Source organism: Ochotona curzoniae, unplaced genomic scaffold (assembly GCF_017591425.1).
Source record: "Ochotona curzoniae isolate NIBS_2020 unplaced genomic scaffold, NIBS_Ocur_1.0 scaffold_4937, whole genome shotgun sequence".
NCBI lineage: Eukaryota > Metazoa > Chordata > Mammalia > Lagomorpha > Ochotonidae > Ochotona > Ochotona curzoniae.
Genome location: NW_024467126.1, coordinates 5092141 through 5100200, shown reverse-complemented (window position 1 = coordinate 5100200; position 8060 = coordinate 5092141).

Below are 8060 nucleotides of genomic sequence, written 5' to 3'. Positions count from 1 at the left end.
ACCGCTTCCCAGGTCAACCAGAATTCTGCTCTGGGGACCCCAGCCCTAACCCACCCCCATGGACACCTCCTGGGCCACCCCCTCTGAGAACTGGAGCCCTGGAGCCAAGAGCCGGGCAGGTGGGCAGGTGATTCACCTGCATTCCTCGGAAGACTGCCTCCATCCCTCCCCCACCATTCCAGGAAGAATGCAAACACGGGCAACGCATCACCAACACTGCAGGTCTGCTCGCAGTGGCCATGATGGAGCCGTGGGGCGCCTAGGCCACTCAGGCCTTCCTGAGCTGCCAAGGTGTTAGGGAGACTGAACCCTTAAGTTCAGGGCAGACCATGCAGCTCCTGCTCAGCTCCCCATGCCTCCTAGCCCAGGGGCTGACTTGGTCCTGGCTCTGCTTCCCTTCCAGCTCCCACTAACACACTCCCTGTACCACTCGCCCAGCCGGCCTGGACGGAACCCCTGGCTCCTGGCTGCAGCCTGGTCTAGCCCTGCTGGGGAACTGCAGCAAGACACAGAACAGGGTGGGGGTTACGCCCCAGACCCACGCTCCCCTGCACTGAGTGACGGGCGTTTCAAGTTCTAGTTGAAAAGCAGTGATGAGACACAGAGAAAGGGAGAAAAGAGAGAGAATCTTCCATCCGCTGGATTACTACATGAATGGTAACAACAGCTAGGGCTTCGCCAGCTGGAAGCCAGGAACTCTTCCAGGTCTCCCATGCAGGTGCAGGGTCCCAAGGCCCTGGGCCCTCTGCTCATCACGGACAGCTTGGAGAAGTCTGTGGGGCCCCGGCAAGGCCGTGCAGGTGCGATGCCACCTTGGAGCCCAGTCAAGCAGGGGCCGCCACCAAGGTGAGATTCAGCCAGCTGCAGGGACCCCATGCAGAGGACCCCATGCAGAGGACAGGCCCACTGCCCTGTAAAGACTCCCCTCCCTACTACAACTTCATGTCTTCTTAGTTGGGGAGTCTTCCAGAAGAACCTTCCAGAAGGGCAGAGGCAGACAGACAGACACAGCCCCAGTCATCAGCTTCCTGGGAGGCAGAACCTGGGGACCTGATGCTGGCTTGGGGACCTCTTCTTGGCAGAAGGTTGAGACAACCTAGCTCCTTGTGCCTCCTGGCACCCTGACCTTCAGCACGAGAGGTTCTAGTTCGGGCTCAGCCTGGCTGCAGGTGCCCAGGGCCAGAGTTCTACCCCAAACGGCAAGCTGCCTCCCACCCCATGGCTCCACTGCACAGACAGCCGTCTGGGGCCAATCTTTCCCCCCATTTCCCAGCGTCCCCCTTGCATGGGCCTTGCCCCCGTCCCTGCCCTGGCCGTTGGACCTGCACCACTATCTGATGAGTGCAAGCTTCAACCCTTGCTCGGCCTGCTGCCCTAGGAGTCGGGTCTAAGCTCCCCACTGCCGCTATCTCCGCGGCTCAGCCCCAGGCCGCCCTGAGAGCGCAGCCTCAGCCCTGGACCACGGCCAGCCATGCCCAGCTGCCAGCGCAAGCTTACCCCATTATCCGGGCAGCTCAGCCTCAGCCTGGGCCATGGGGGCGGGAGCGCTCTGTGCCTGGAGGAGGCCCAGCAGGATGAGGATGCCTCGTGCGGCTGCGTGTCCTTGTTCTGTGCTTGCACTATGGCCGTGCAACATCACAGATTGGTTGGAAATGTTGTTGCAGAACCCCTAAGCTGGCCTGCTCGCCTGATGCACAGAAGGCAGTCAGTGGCACCAGCGTTGTCTGCAAAGGCAGAGCAGGGAGCCAGGCAGCTGCGGTCGAGTCCCTGGCACCCCGAGGAGCTGCGGCCGAGCCCCTGGCGCCCCGAGGAGCTGTGGCCCGAGCCCCTGGCGCCCCAGGAGTTGAGGGCTCTGGCTTGGGGCCAGGATCACATGAGGCCCACTCCCAAAGGAAAATTGCTAAAACCTAAAAATGTTAGTGGGAATGACATGATGGTAGCAGTGCCGTGGGCTCCGGGCCTGGCCGCACCCCCTCTGTCCCCTGCTGCCAGACCCTTTGTCATTGTCTGTCCACTCACACCAGAGGGCACAGTAGCTGCCATCTGCTGGTCTGTCCCTCGGCCGTGAGACTGCCCCGAGCGCAGCGGAAGAAACAGGTCTGTGTGACTTGAACCCACTCTCGTCCGGGTTGAGTCTCCGTGTCCAAGAACACGGAGTGTCTCTCCGGATGTGCGCGTCCCGCCAGCCCCGGAGGGCCCCACCTCCCTGCTCTCATCCTGTGACCTGTGACTGGCCAGCTGCAGGTTGCCCCGTGGCCCTGAGCTGGACTGGGCACCCAATCCCTCCTGACAGCTCTGCCATCGGGCACTCAGCCCTGGTCCTAGCCACAGGGGACCCGGGTGTCCTGCCCAATCCCCCCTGTGGCGTTCAGCCTCACCTCTTCTCCTCTCTCTCTCTCTCTTTCCCAGCCCAGCTCAGCTTGGAGTCAGGTAGAATAAAATAACCTCCTTTAAATCCTTTCACTACGTATTTTTTAAAAAGATCTATTTATTTGAAAGGCCGAGAGAGCGCTTCCATCCTCTAGCTCACTCCCCAGATGACCACACGGCTGCACCAGGAGCTCCATCCGGGTCTCCCCACGGACGTGGGAACCTGCCTGGCCCGTCCTCCGCCACTGCTCCCAGCCACGTGCATCAGCAGGGTGCTGGATGGGGAGTGGGGCAGCCGGGACTCTATGCTGGTACCATAGGCAGTACAGTAATCCATTGTGCCAATGTGGCCAGACCCAGTGCACTTTTAAGAAAGGATCTTCAGGGAATGTCCTTGGGGAACTTCCCAACAGCCTTTGCGCGTCTCCTGCAGCTTGCGGTGTGAGGTGCGTGGGAATCCTGTGGATCTCGACTCTAGTCTCACTCCTGAGCACCCATCTCCGCGCCAAAGCTAAGTGAACCCCTGAGTGGCTCTCCGGTGCCATCAGGCTTTCCCAGGGAATGGTCCCAGCACAGGAGCCAGCGCGTGGCACAGCAAGAAAAGCTGCCGCTTGGAGGACTGTCGTCCTTTGTGGGCGCGATTCCAGTCCCAGCTGCTCCACTGCCCGTCCAGCTCGGTGCTCACATAGCTGGGAGAGCAGTGCAGGACGGCCCCGGCGCTCACGTGGGAGACCTGGAAGGAGCTCCTGGCTCCTGGCTTTGCCATTGCAGCATTTAGGGAGTAAACCATCACACAGAAGAACCACCTCGGTAGATCTGCCTTTGAAATAAGCACATCCTTTTTTTGTTTGTTTTTTAAAGAATGCAGCGTAAGATTCCCGACTAAGTCGTGCTCACCCAGCTCCTTCCCCCCACCTCCCAGGGGACATTGGTGCCCTTGGTCACTCGTGTGGGTGGGGGGCATACAGCTGCAGCCCCTTCTCAGGCCCAGGGACAGAGGAGGGCTTGGCAGCTCCCCACTGGGCCTCCCCTCCCTTTGCCCCTGACCACCCAGGACTGTGGTAGCCCTGTGGCGGTCAGGCTGCCTGTGTCTCACAGGCCTGGGCTGAGTTGCCCTCCTTACCAGCCTGGTGACTGGCAGCTGTGCATACCCGGATCAGCTGCTTTGATAAAATAGGTTCCCGTCATGCCCTCTGGAGACACGGGGTTGACAGGTGTCACAGGTGCCTGTGCTTGCCTGCTGGCTCACAGGGGGCTGCCTGAGGCTGCGCTCCTCTCGCAGGACCCTGGCGGGGGCTGCAGGGCCAGCAGGGATCTTGTCCCTCTGCAGTGCCACGCGTGGCTTTTGGAGGTACTGGCAGCTCGCCTGCCCGGGGAGAGCTTCCTGTCAGGGAAGTGCTTTTCCCTGAGGCCTCTGTCCTGCTAAATTGTGGTCTCTGCCTGTGGTTTCATGCTGAGAGAAGACTCCCACCCAGAATTCTCCAGCAGCAAGGACACACGCCACGGTCTTAATGGCCCCTGGTCCCTGCTCGTGAGTCAGGCGTCCCAGCCCACTCTAAGTGCTGACCGCACATCCCCAGGCGTGGCCTGGGGGGTGGTAGAGTCATCGCCCCCACCTCCAGATGAGGGGTGGGGCGCGCAGCGGGGCAAGGCCACCCTGAGAACAGCACCGACCTTCTCAGAGCTCCCGGCAAATGGGCTGACAGAGTACACTTGGGTCCCAAACACCCTTGGAACTCGAGTTATTTTCTCGCAGCACCCATTTTCTGAGAGGGTCGTTCTTGGCATGCTGAATTTTAGGCGCAATTTATCCCTTATTTTTGCAGTTTATTTGAAAGGCAGAGTCCAAGAGAGTGAGAGAGATCTTCCATCTGCTGGTTCTCTCCCCAAATGGCTACAATGGCTGGAGCTGTGCCAATCCTAAGCCAGAAGCCAGAAGCTTCCTCTGGGTTTTCCCATGGGTGCAGGGGCCCAGGTGCTTGGGCCGTCCTCCGCTGCCTTGTCAGACCATTAGCAGGGAGCTGGATGGAAAGTGGATCAGTCGGGATTCGAACCTGTGTCCACAGGAGGGTGCCAGCACTGCAGCCAGAGGCTTAACTTACTATGCCACTGCGTCAGCCCTCCACAAGCTTACAGAAGGCCTCCTCTTTGAGGCAGGTTGGTGTCACTTGAGGTGGTTGGTGACAAACAATCAAAGCAATCAGATCATGGCCTGAGGTAAACACTAAAACATGGAGAATGTCTCAGGCAAGCAGCCTGAGGAACTTGTAAAATCCTCCCCGTTCCTCCCGCCAGGGCCAGAAGCAGTTCAGAGCCACCGGAGGTGACAGACGCCACAGCAGGACCGTGAGCTTGAGGCGACCACGTGACCTCATGGTCGGACCATCCCAGAGGCGACTCAGTGGGTGCTGGCATCCGAGATGCAGAGGCACGGGTGACAGGGAAGGCAGGGATGGAGCGCGAAGCCCCAAGCACGGCCCCATCGCTGGTGCCCCTGGAAGGGATGCCCGGGTAGAGGCAGCCACAGCTGCCGCAGACCCACGGGAGGGGTCATGGATGAAAAGCCTGAGTAAATGAGCAGCCAGGGCAGGCTGTGGCCTGCGGCCGACACTGTGGCCTGGCAGCCTCCACCTGCAGTGCCAGCATCTCATGTGGACCCCGGTTCGAGCCTCAGCTACTCCAGTTCCCATCCACCCGCGTCTGGGAAAACGGTAGAAGTGGCCCGAGGTCTGGAAGTAGCTCCTGGCCTCAGCCTGGCCCGGCTCCAGCCATTACGGCCATTTGGGGAGTGGACCAGCAAAGGGAAGACTCATCTCTCTTTAATAAATCATGAGATAACGCAGATTTCCAGCCCGCCTGCCATGATGCTGGCGGGACAGCTGCCCACAGGGCAGTAGGCAGCCCGGGAACCCATGGACAGGCCCAGGTAAACCAAGGGAGAAGGTGCCAGACACAGGATCCATACCCACCCAGGACATGCAGCCCCGTGCAGCGGCACCCTCTGTCCACCCAGGCCCTGGGTGGGATGTGCCGCGGGAGCCGCCCGGGCTGACCCCGGGCTCGGGCTGCGAGAGTTGCTAACGCCAGCCTTCACTGGACTTCAGACTTTCTGCCAGGAGAGTAGAGACAGCCACAGACTAGGAAAGTTTTATTTATTTTAAAATTTTATTTGAAAAAAAAAAAAGCAACAAAGGTCACGCCCTGGCATCTATTCCTACAGGAAGGTGTTCGATTCCTGTTCTCACCACTCTTCCAGTGCATTTCCATTTTTGTAGCATGTTTAGTTAACTTAGTGTTGATGCAAATGCATTATTGTCCCCCTGTTGTGGCCTGTGGTCACTGGCTCTGTATTTTAGGGGATTTATAAAGGCAGTGGAGCGGGGACTGATACGTTTAGATATGGAGGTCTGTGCCTTACAGACCGAGGACAGACTCCCAGTGAAAGACTGAACACATTCCAGCAGTGAGATGCTGGACTCCCTGACAGCGTCCGTGCCTACGCTGTCGGGAACGATGCACTTGTGGCTGCTCACGAAGGACACCCGTTGTAAAACTAGAGGGGAAGTCCATGGCGGGGAGACCTGGGGAAGGGCTCGGGCAACTCCAGGGCCCGTGGAACTATACCATAAAACAAAACAGAATATTTTTAAATGAAAAAAAAACCAATTTATTTGACAAACAGAGCAATAAAAAGAGAAGGGAGAGAGAATCTCCCGCCTGCTGGCTCACTCCCCCGCGCCTGCAAAGCTGAGGCCAGTCCAGGCCACAGCACAAGCCGAGGACTGCAGCAGGTCTCCCACGTGGGTGGCGAGCCGCACCCGCTGCCTCCTGGCTGAACTGAGGAAAGCGGAAGTGAGACTGGATCCCAGGCACGGGCAGGCAGTGCCAGATCGCGTGTTCCAGGAGAAAATGCTAGTGACATGTCTAATAAATGCCACGCATCCAAAACGGAGCCCCTTCCCCCCCTCAAAACTCGTTGCTTGTAAAAGGACCAACGCAAACACAGGCAAAGGACGCAGATACCTGGCCAGGCCCAGGTGCAAAGCAGGTGTGTGGGAAGGGCGTAGACAGACACCCAGCCAGGCCCAGGTGCAAAGCAGGTGCGTGGGAAGTTGCCCTGTGCTTAGTGTCATTAGGGAATTGCAGATGACACCAACAGTGACACACAGCCCACACCCAGCAGGCTGGCCCAGATCCAGGGCAGCCACAGCACCGTGGCTGGCATCCCTGGCCCCGGAGCAGGGCTGGCACGAAGGCAGGCAATGCAGCCACACCACCGGTGGTGTAGCTGAGTCAGCAGATGGTACAGGTGCCCTGGCAGCAGTGCAGCCATGTGGCCAGGCAGTACAGTCATGGGAGCGGGCAAGGAGGCCACTGCGGGGGCGGGGAAGCCGTGTTAGCAGTGCGGCCGTGATGGCAGATAGCATAGTTGTGTCAGCACGTGGTGTAGCCACGGCAGCAGGCGGGGTAGTTGTGTCAGCGGCAGCAGAACGGCTGTGTTGCCCGACAGGGTATTCGTGTTGGAACACCGTGTGTGGCTACATCATGTGGTATAGCCATGCCGACTGGCCGTACAGCGGCTTCTCCTAACTCCTGGTGCTTGCCGACCGTGGCCTCTGCAAGCTGTGTTCACATGGAAGCCTACAAACGATGCCTCATCCGTGCCCGGGAGCACAGAGACAACCCTCAGTGGGAACAGGACGGATGAGGGAGAGTGACCACCGAGCTCTCCAGCTGCCAAATGAGAGGGGCTGCAGGCAGAGCTCCAGGGCGTCGAGGAGGAGGGGCGGAGGTCCAGGGCGTCGAGGAGGAGGGGTGGAGGTCCAGGGCGTCGTGGCGGAGGGGCGGAGGTCCAGGGCGTCGAGGAGGAGGGGCGGAGGTCCAGGGCGTCGAGGAGGAGGGGTGGAGGTCCAGGGCGTCGAGGAGGAGGGGCGGAGGTCCAGGGCCGAGGGCATGCAGGTGCCCGCAGGGCTCTCGGGACAGGGCCGTCAAGTGTGGTGTGGCGGTGACAGATGCAGGGCGCCTGTGTTTGTCCATCCCACCTCTTTGGGACTCCCAGGGCAGCTGGGGACACACCCTGCAGCCTCAGCTCCCATCGTGGACGGAAGTCCACTCAAACTGCGCTGAAGACTCCGTGCACTGAGAGCACGGGGCTTTCCGAAGGAAGGAGGTGCCAGCTCTTGCCATCCTCAAAGGCTGATCAAACACAACACTTGTAACGGTGTCTCATATCTCATCAATTGGACTCCAGCAAACAGAACACTTCTGTGCTTTGAAAGAGGGTAGAAGGGAAGCCACAGATCGGGGGGACAAAATGCTCTCAAAACGTTGTGCTTCAGGGGAGGACGGTGGTGTAGACCGCTGCCGGGGACACGTACCAGACCACTGGTTTGAGTCCTGGCTGCTCCACTTCCCATCCAGACCACCTGCAAACGCCCCTGGGAGAGCAGTGGAGGACGGCCCAAGGGCTTAGGCCTCTGTACCCACATGGGGAACCAGAATGAAGCGCCTGGCTCCCACCTCTGGTCGTTGTGGCCCTGTAGGTTAACCAGCAGATGGAAGATCTGACCCTGCTTCACCCTGCCTTTCATATCTGCTCATTGTTTCAGAATTATTTTATTGGGCCTGGCGCAGTAGCCTAGTGACTAAAGTCCTTGCCTTGCACGTGCCAGTATCCCGTAAGGGCACCA